The sequence below is a fragment of the Polypterus senegalus genome, chromosome 2 (assembly GCF_016835505.1).
Source record: "Polypterus senegalus isolate Bchr_013 chromosome 2, ASM1683550v1, whole genome shotgun sequence".
Classification (NCBI taxonomy): domain Eukaryota; kingdom Metazoa; phylum Chordata; class Cladistia; order Polypteriformes; family Polypteridae; genus Polypterus; species Polypterus senegalus.
Window position 1 is genome coordinate 175,692,291 of NC_053155.1, and position 11,100 is coordinate 175,703,390.

Genomic DNA, 11,100 nt, shown 5'->3' on the forward strand with positions numbered 1-11,100 from the left:
TCTCTGTTTGTGCAAAAGCAGTTTTGGAACACATTGTGCTACATATTGTACTTCATCTACACAATGAACAAAGAATGACCATACCAGTCTTCAAGATGGCAAGTGTTACATGCACAGGCCTAGAACTATGTGTGATTGGCGTGAAAAACATTCTGAAGCATTCTCACATCTCGACTGGCCCTTCAAAATCCCCAGATTTTAAATCGGTGGGACTATTTGGAGCAACAAGTGAAACACCACAGACTTATCTCGCTGAACTCTGGGATTTAATGATGAAAGAGTGGATGAAATTTGATGTCCTCAAACTGGTGGCGTCCATGCCAGACAGAATTGATGCTGTTCTTTCTACTCATGGAGGAGGTACACACTGTTAGATAAGATTTAGCCAAGGGTGACTAGTTTTTTTTTCTTCAGTGAGCTTTATATCTTTATATAAGACGATCATTTGTGCTGACCAAGCATCCAAACTTTCAAACCACTTAACAAGGAGACGTGTGAGATACTAGTACTGAAGCAACTTAAAGGAAAAACAATTGTGGATTTGTTTTTGTTTTGCTTACTGTTTTGGTAAGCAATTTAATGTTGGTTAAAAGGTATAACGAGTACCAGAGTAACAGACCTTAGCAACGTCTTTGATTTTCCTCTTGCCAAACCCTAAAACAAAAATGTTTTCTTTGTTCTGCTGATCTCACATATAAATCCTGTCTCATTAAACTTACCATTTTGTCTCTTTTAAACCTAATATTAGGCTTGTGAATGAAAAATGTACTCACAGTATACACTCCTTCAACAAAATGTGTTTATGTCACTGAAATCATTAGGGAAAGCCAGTATTCTTATCTCCCCTGTGTCAAGCAAGGTAATATGTGAATACAACTAGAAAAGTCTTTCTTTCGGTTTTGTTCAACTAGGGGGCTTTGCCCACTGCTCGCTTTGCTCGCCAACCCCTGTGTTTGGTTTTCCAAATACACACTTTTAAGATTTTTTTTTCGTTGAATTTCTGTAAAAACAATATTTGTAATCTTGCGAGTCCCAATATGCTGAATCTTTTTAATGAGGTCAGTGAGACATGTGTTTAATGACTTTGTACTATAATTCAGGATAGGTTTCTCTGTTTGGAATTTCAGCACAGACAAAACAATCTACATCATTAGCAGTTAATAATTTTTTTACAAAGTAACTAATAAATGCATGTGCACTAAACTCCGTTTTTGAAATTCTCAAGATTCTTTATTTGTCACATGCATAGTTATACAGGACAATACGCAGTGAAATGCATCCTGATCCACTTATCAAAAACTGTGCAAAGTTACAAGAATATCAGTGCAAAAGTTCGCTGATGACACTGCTATTGTGGGATGCATCAGGAGTGGGTAGGAGGAGGAGTACAGGAAACTAATCAAAGACTTTGTTAAATGGTGTGACTTAAACCACCAACACCTGAACACCAGCAAAACCAAGGAACTGGTGGTAGATTTTAGGAGGCCCAGGCCCCTCATGGACCCCGTGATCATCAGAGGAGACTGCGTGCAGAAGGTACAGACCTATAAATCCCAGGGAGTGCAGCTGGATGAAAAATTGGACTGGACTGCCAATACTGATGCTCTGTGTAAGAAAGGTCAGAGCTGGCTATACTTTCTTAGAAGGTTGGCGTCCTTCGACATCTGCAATAAGATGCTGCAGATGTTCTACCAGATGGTTGTGGCGAGTGCCCTCTTCTATGCGGTGGTGTGCTAGGGAGGCAGCATAAAGAAGAAGGACGTCTCACGCCTGGACAAACTTGTTAAGAAGGCAGGCTCTATTGTAGGAATAAAGCTGGACAGTTTAACATCTGTAGCAGAGAGACGGGCACTAAGCAGATTCCTGTCAATCATGAAGAATCCACTGCATCCACTTAACAGTGTCATCTCCAGGCAGAGGAGTAGCTTCAGTGACAGACTTTTGTCACTGTCCTGCTCCACTGACAGACTGAGGAGATCGTTCCTCCCCCACACTATGCGACTCTTCAATTCCACCCGGGGGAGTAAATGCTAACATTACTCAGAGTTATTTTCTGCTTTTACATGCATTTTTATTACTCTTTAATATTGTTTCTTTGTATCAGTATACTGCTGCTGGATTATGTGAATTTCCCCTTGGGATTAATAAAGTATCTATCTATCTATCTATCTATCTATCTATCTATCTATCTATCTATCTATCTATCTATCTATCTATCTATCTATCTATCTATTAACACATTTTTTTTTACATTGAAAGATAACAGTATAGTAGAACATAATAAATAAGTTAAATGTGAATAAAGTATAATTAAGTGTTAAGGTGCAATAGTGCAGTGATTATTGTGCACAACCAAAGTTAGACTGGTGCATAGTTAAATTAGGCAGTTTGTTTGCGCTACTGCGATCTTTACTTTCTTTTTTTATATTTTCTGATTTTCCTACTTTCATATCCTTTAACTTTCTCCACATATGTATAGCTCCAACTTTTGTTTTTTTGAGCCTTTATAATTTTACTGCTTTCATAATCTCTAACCTACTCTGCATGTGTATAGCGCCAACGTTTGTTAACGTCTTTATGAAAGTTCTACTTTGTCTTTTACTCTGTCTTTTAATTTTGAGCCGGATTGGACGTGCTTTGTTTTCCAATTTCACTTGTTCCAGGCTGATAATTACTTTCCTTATTTTCTGAATTTGCACATCGATTATTCTTTTTTGCTCTTTTTTCTCTCCAACACTTTTGAGTCTCTCTTCCCACTTTTGAGCCTCTTTTCTTCTTCGCTTAGATGTCGACATTTCATTTATAATGTACTGTCCTTATACACTTTATATACACTGAGAGCCCTGAATCTGTGTGTGCTCAAATCCTTTAGACGACTGAATGTTTTGCTGTCTCTTGGCTTATTTGATATTGATTGTAAGTACAGTAGAGTGTGTCTTGCAAGAATCTCATGTTCCACGTTATCGCGAGACGGTCCTGGCACAAAGTCTCATGTTTAAGGTCCCCGGCGAGACGCTCTGTGGCCATGGGTCTTTTTTCTCTGCGCTATTCTTTCTTCCTCGTTTATTCGTCGATGTTTCATTTCTACCCTATTCATTTAATTTCTACCCTATTCATTTGTACCGTATTGACCTTATACACTTTATATGCACTTAGAGCCCTGGAGCCGTGAGACGCACTGTGGCAAGTCTCTTTCGTCTCGCAGGTCTTTTAAATGTCTTCTGAGAACATTACGTATCGTAGCCTTGCTTTTGCTTTCCAGAACAGGATTTCTTTTTATAATAGAGAGACTTATTTGTTTTAATGTTCAATACCTTTTAGAGTTTACCATTTAGCATTACAACATTTTTCTGATACTTGTTCTTAATTAATAGTAAAGGCGAAAAAGGACCAAGCTGAAAGATCATAGTGTAGCAGTGCTACAGTGGAGAGAACTTCACTTACCAGCAGCCCAAGTGGGTAACCCACATAGGATGGCGAGAACGGTAGTAGGGGCTGCTGGGGACCAGCGGGAAAGTTTAAAAGCGAGGACTGATGAAGCAGAAGGAGATCAGTGTTTTTGCGTATCCTGTCCAATTTGTTGTCTGAAAAGTTAATTGTGCCCTGGATTGTTTCCCGTTATTGTCTTGAGTGTTTATTGTTGTGGTTTGTTTGTGTTTATTGTACATCGCCGGAAGGGGACTGGGGTGGGAATATTTAGCGTGTAGTTATTTTTTGTTTATTAGTGTTTAATACATTCTTTAATTGTTTTATTACCTGTTGTTTTTTGTCTCTGCTTGTGAGTGTGTGTGGGTCGGGCCAAGGCTGAGACTGACCCAGGAATCTCCGCCAAAAAAATAAATAATTCCCTGTTTCTTTGACGATGTGAATCTCTACAATAGAAACATATGCATGATGCAGTGATGATTAATGAGATTCAGAAGTAATTGTATGTTTTTGTAATTTTTTTTAGTATTTCGGATGTGTGAATAGAGTCCAAACTACTTAATATTATATTTATTTTAGTTCTCTGAAACATAATGACTATCATTGTAACAATGCATTCTATACAGGACTGTTCCTCTGAGTACACCAAGACGTAATTACATCCAGCTTGGATCTCTGCCATTCTATTTTTAATGGCAAAATATCAATAGGTTAGATGGAGTGTCTGCACGCTGCACCTTGATTTTCTTACTCTCTTTGGGTCTGTTTCTAACCATAACATTAAAATTTCAGCTGAAAACACAAGATTTCACTTTTTTAGATTGACTGTTCACGCTTTGAATTTTTTAAACCAGCCTTAACTAATCAGCCATCTGGCTTTTTTCTTACTGTCAATTGACTCCTGTGTGCCGAGTATTCAATTCATTGGGAATTATTTTAACTAAATAGCAAAAATATGCAAACATGTATTTTGTACATTTTACAAAATGAATATTACCATCTTTATTTTAGTTTTGGTTGTTTTGCAGACCATTATGTGAGTGTTTTTTCTATGGAGGTTTCAACACAAAATGCTAGTTGCCAATTATTTGCTTTATTGATTTACTAGTAGAAGGACTGACTGATTTATTGAAAGAGGAATTGATTGATTGACTGACTGTTAAAAAGATAAACAAAGTATCTCCTACTTTACTGTTACTTCTTACCAAGTGACATTGCTCCATTCACCATGCAGCAGAGTAACTGACATATGTATTAATTTATTTTCAGCTTAATTCAAATTAATTTATTCTCATAAAATATACAGTGGTGTGAAAAACTATTTGCCCCCTTCCTGATTTCTTATTCTTTTGCATGTTTGTCACACAAAATGTTTCTGATCATCAAACACATTTAACCATTAGTCAAATATAACACAAGTAAACACAAAATGCAGTTTTTAAATGATGGTTTTATTATTTAGGGAGAAAAAATCCAAACCTACATGGCCCTGTGTGTAAGTAAGTAATTGCCCCCTGAACCTAATAACTGGTTGGGCCACCCTTAGCAGCAATAACTGCAATCAAGCGTTTGCGATAACTTGCAATGAGTCTTTTACAGCGCTCTGGAGAAATTTTGGCCCACTCATCTTTGCAGAATTGTTGTAATTCAGCTTTATTTGAGGGTTTTCTAGCATGAACCACCTTTTTAAGGTCATGCCATAACATCTCAATTGGATTCAGGTCAGGACTTTGACTAGGCCACTCCAAAGTCTTCATTTTGTTTTTCTTCAGCCATTCAGAGGTGGATTTGCTGGTGTGTTTTGGGTCATTGTCCTGTTGCAGCACCCAAGATCGCTTCAGCTTGAGTTGACGAACAGATGGCCGGACATTCTTCTTCAGGATTTTTTGGTAGACAGTAGAATTCATGGTTCCATCTATCACAGCAAGCCTTCCAGGTCCTGAAGCAGCAAAACAACCCCATCACACTACCAGCACCATATTTTGCTGTTGGTATGATGTTCTTTTTCTGAAATGCTGTGTTCCTTTTACGCCAGATTTAACGGGACATTTGTCTTCCAAAAAGTTCAACTTTTGTCTCATCAGTCCACAAGGTATTTTCCCAAAAGTCTTGGCAATCATTGAGATGTTTCTTAGCAAAATTGAGACGAGCCCTAATGTTCTTTTTGCTTAACAGTGGTTTGCGTCTTGGAAATCTGCCATGCAGGCCGTTTTTGCCCAGTCTCTTTCTTATGGTGGAGTCATAAACACTGACCTTAATTGAGGCAAGTGAGGCCTGCAGTTCTTTAGACGTTGTCCTGGGGTCTTTTGTGACCTCTCAGATGAGTCGTCTCTGCGCTCTTAGGGTAATTTTGGTTGGCCGGCCACTCCTGGGAAGGTTCACCACTGTTCCATGTTTTTGCCATTTGTGGATAATGGCTCTCACTGTGGTTCGCTGGAGTCCCAAAGCTTTAGAAATGGCTTTATAACTTTTACCAGACTGATAGATCTCAATTACTTCTGTTCTCATTTGTTCCTGAATTTCTTTGGATCTTGGCATGATGTCTAGCTTTTGAGGTGCTTTTGGTCTACTTCTCTGTGTCAGGCAGCTCCTATTTAAGTGATTTCTTGATTGAAACAGGTGTGGCAGTAATCAGGCCTGGGGTGGCTACGGAAATTGAACTCAGGTGTGATACATCACAGTTAGGTTATTTTTTAACAAGGGGGCAATTACTTTTTCACACAGGGCCATGTAGGTTTGGATTTTTTCCCTAAATAATAAAAACCATCATTTAAAAACTGCATTTTGTGTTTACTTGTGTTATATTTGACTAATGGTTAAATGTGTTTGATGATCAGAAACATTTTGTGTGACAAACATGCAAAAGAATAAGAAATCAGGAAGGGGGGGAAATAGTTTTTCACACCACTGTACATTCATTTACAAGCCCAGTATTGTGTTCTCTACAATAAGTGCACTTAACCTTTTTATAACTTTTGTAATCTGGGGTTGTATATGTGCGGCTTTAAATGTTACTGTTCTGTCAGTGAAGCCACTTTACCTTTGTGGTGCTTGACTTCTTTTAGCAGTCACAACAGTAGTATTATCACATGTAACATGCAACATATTGCTGTCTGCTTTAGGCGGCATGACCCCAACAGGTGCTCCTTCTGTGCCTACCATGCCCTTTTTCAGTGAGGTTAAGCTGCATGAACCTCTGGTGACTTCTTGCAGACGTGACTTGAAATGTGGTCTTCCTGTACCTTCCTATCTAGAGTTCCTAGGAGAAAGATCTGTATTGGTTAAACAAATTATATATATAGTGAAATATGACGGCCCAGACACACACAGGCGGACACCATTTTATCTATCACCACACGTTTATTTAATATATTTACAAAAGTCAAGTGCACCGCCACCAAACCCCAAGTCTCCCCAAAGTCAAAAAGTCACTGTCCACACACACAAACACTCGGGCCTCTCCTTGCCTCCTCTGCCACGACCTTGTCTTCCTCCTCACCCGACTCCAGCCTTGATTGCAGGGCGGAGGCTCCTTAAATAGGCGGCTGATTGCCGACCACACCCAGCCACCTGTGACAATATATATATATTATATTTTGTCACACAAGCCCGAAGGTGAGTGAAATAGGAGATAAGGGGTTGATCCATGGTAATAACTTCTCTCTCTCTCCCTCTCTTCAGACAAAAAGAAGAAATATAAAATACCTGCAATACTTTCGGGTTCCCAAGATGGCAACCATCCTCCTCTGATTCCCAAAGACAATGCCACTTCCGGCACCCTCGTCACAACGTGACTTCCGGTTCCAACCCAATGACATGATGTCACTTCCGTCTGACAGCCATAATGTCATCTTCTGCCAACTTACTTCTGTCCTCCATATTTTTTTGTATAAAAATGCCATTCTTTCATATGTAAAGTTGTCAATTGCTATATAATATCTTGATCACAATTTCTGGCCTTTTTTCATTATTACCCTTTGGACATTATACGGGGATGATCCACAACACTTTTTGTTGTGTTGGAATCTTCTAATTCATCAGAGTATATATACAGGTGTATATATATATATATATATATATATATATATATATATATATATATATATATATATATATATATATATATATATATATATATATATATATATATATATATATATATATATATGTATAATATATTGCCAGTTGCACAAGCATTTTGACTGTCACATGGGTACTGGAATAACTGTGGATGAGGGGGAGACTATAGGTGATGCAAAGCCAGTAACCATTTACATTTTTGTTGATCCCTTTATCCAAGGCAACTTACAACATTTATGATACAGTGGTTAAATTTCTTTTATTTTTTTTTTTTCCAATTGGAGCACAGGCAAATCAAGTAACTTGCTCAGGGTCACACAGCATTACTAGCAAGATATAAACCCATAACTTCAGGGGTTGAAGTCCAAAGTCTTAACCGCTACACTGGATGTCCTTATTTGGAATGGAGGAGAAACCACTGGAAAATTCCTGAGGTCACTAACACCCCAAAGTTTCAGTCTCCACCCCTACAGGTTCCCATACTATAGAAACCTACAGCCTATTTGTCTTAATGACCAGTGCACTGCACTTTTTTGGTGGGACGTTTAACAGGGCATCTCCCACACTTCACCTGCTTTGTTCTATCTATCTATCTATCTATCTATCTATCTATCTATCTATCTATCTATCTATCTATCTATCTATCTATCTATCTATCTATCTATCTATCTATCTATCTGTTATGTAGTTAACTGAAGTTGCAAGTGAAGGAATTAGTGAGTGAAATCGGCCACCACCTTCCTAGTATTTTGGATTTTCAAAGTGGTCTTACAACATATTCAAAGTAAATATGGAATCCTTTTCATGCCTATTTTCTTGTGATTGTGGATGAGGGCGAAGAGAAGGGCAGAATCAGTCTGAAGTTAGTGGTCATCTTATAGGTCAGTGATGACAAGGCTGACATAATACTCAATCCATAGACACATATAGAATTTTTATTTCAGAATTAACAGTGTTTTTTTTTTCTAACTGGATCCTAACAGCATCATTTACAAATCAGGAAAACTAATTTGTAAAAGGGTATTAGGCCAGGGCAGGACAACTAAAGCCATACTGACACATTCCTGGGCATTACAGGGTTGATAATTAACTTAAACTATATGTCTCTGAGAGGAAAAATGGTTCTTCTGGTGGAAAACTCACAGGAAGAGCAAACTACACACAGACAGTAATTGGGCTGGTATGGGAACCCCTTATGAGTTGTGTTTCAGGAGTACAAACCACTGTACTGTGTTCATTTTTTTTTCTGAAACTAAAATTTATAATGAGAACTCGCCGAATTACACCTTAATCATAGGACCATGAAATAGGTGTCTTTACTCTCTTAAGTGTCACCTTTACTTTACTTGAGCTTTCAATTAATGAACTCATCTAATACTCTTCTGATAACAGTCTGCCTTTTCAGAAAATGGCTTATAGTCAATAATGTACTGCATATCTGGAATGTTGTCATTTTCTTGAATGGTTAACTGAAAATATTAACAAAAAGAAAAATGATAACCTGACTCAACAACATTAGTTCTTCAAATGGGTGAATATAATGAAGATTGTAGCAAGCTTTGTCATTTAAGGTCAGCAGCTGACGAAACCTGCTAAAATCACTTAGCAAACAGGCACAGTGGCCCTTTTCACATTCTTTGCAAACAAACAACTGCAGCGCTGAGAGCGGCTTTCCATGTTCACACATCTGCTAAAACCACGCTGCCTGTGCTGGCAAAATGATGTGCCACATGACCAGCTTCTAATTTTGCTAATCTAAGCGCCATCCTCGACTAGCATATCTAATTTACATGGAGAGCATGGAAAATGAGTCATTTACACTTAAAGTGTGGTAATTCCCTATTATGACATACTAATTGACTGTTTGATTTATTTTGAAAGTGCACTTTCATGCCAAACTAATTACACAAACAATTCATTTATCTTTGCATGCTGGAGAGATTAATGCCCTCACCTTCCATTACCTCCTGTCATAACAGACATTTCCATTGTTTGTCCTGCCAGCATTGTATAATGTTGGTGTTTAGCTGTGGCTCAGTTATTATAATGTGCACAGTCATATGAATAAAGGGCACACCTGGAGTTTTTAACGTCGACTAGAGATGGGAATGAGGTGGCATGGAGGCACAGTGGTTTACTGTAAATCTCAGCCTGGCCACTCTGTAATGTGCTCCCTGTGTCTGTGCTGAGCGTTTCACTCCAGGTAACCTCATTCAGTGATGTGCGTTTTGAATTAACTGCTGACATTAAACTGGCCCACTTTGTACCAGTGTGCTCTCTGATGCACTCGCAGTTTATCAAAGATCAGGCCTGTGCCCGATGTGCCTGGTGCTGCTGGGATTGGCTCTGCTCCACCCACCCATTCTGGACCGTCAAATGAAAGTGATGGCTTATGTTCAAAGAAAGGTGGCACCAATGAGTTTGGCTTGCTATTACATTCTGTATTTCTTTTTTATTTCAGTTGTTCTGTAATTATCTATACTGAAAGTTTTTTTTTATATAATTAGAAACATATGCCTCTGAGTTTTGTTAAACCAGAGGCTTTTCTCATACAATTCAAAACCAAACAGCCACATCTTTAGCTGTAATTTAGTGCTTTGATTTGTTAATTTATAACATTTGTTTTGCGCACACACATACACACACACACACACACACACACATATACATTTCTTTTTTCTGTTAGGGATGGCCAGAGATAGCTTTAAACTGATTGAGCTAATAACAACAGCACAGGCCTATTAGCAGCAAAGGAATCCAATTCTGCAGAGAGGGGCCATCAGTGCAAATATGTAACAAAATATGAGGACTGGGGCTTGTGCCGAGTTTTTCTGTGTGACAGATTGCTTACCTCTGTGCACTGCTAATACCTGGAGGAACCGTGGTTTATTACAACCTGTTTCAAAATATGGCAATAAAGCAGTGATAAATATTTTAACGCTTTGCCATCTAGGTACTTTTTTTTTAACTGTTTTACCAATTCACATACAGAAATGTCTGTCCTGTCCATTTGAAGTCTTTTACACGCATATCTTTTCATATAAATTTCAGGTCCTGTTTCTAAGAATCTGCGGTGTGCTGGCGCCCTGCCTTGTGCCCTGTGTTGGCTGGGACTGGCTCCAGCAGAGCCCCGTGACCCGCGGGTTGGATAATGGATGGATGGATGTTTCTAAGAATTCCAAAACAGGCTTTTATTACACAGGTATTCTGTACTGTACATTGAAAAAAACTTTTAATGTGATTTTTATATGAAATCAAAAATGAAAGCTTTCTCCATCACATAACATTTTTTTTCACAAAACACATTCTTTAGCTGTCAATTACAGGTTATTTTCTTGTTTTCACAATATAATTAATTACTGTAAATATTGGTTTGAGCTTAATATGTTCTTACATTAAAATCTACAGTGTTTCAAGCAAAAGAGTTACATATGTTATTAAATAATAAGCTCAGACTATAGCTAGAACTGAACACAGTGATGATTCATAACAGCAGGTAGCACCCATGTGTAGACCTTTTCTTCTCACACCAATGATACACTTCACTGGAGTGGAGCAAACATAAGTCAGTGTGACTCAGTCTATTGATCAGTT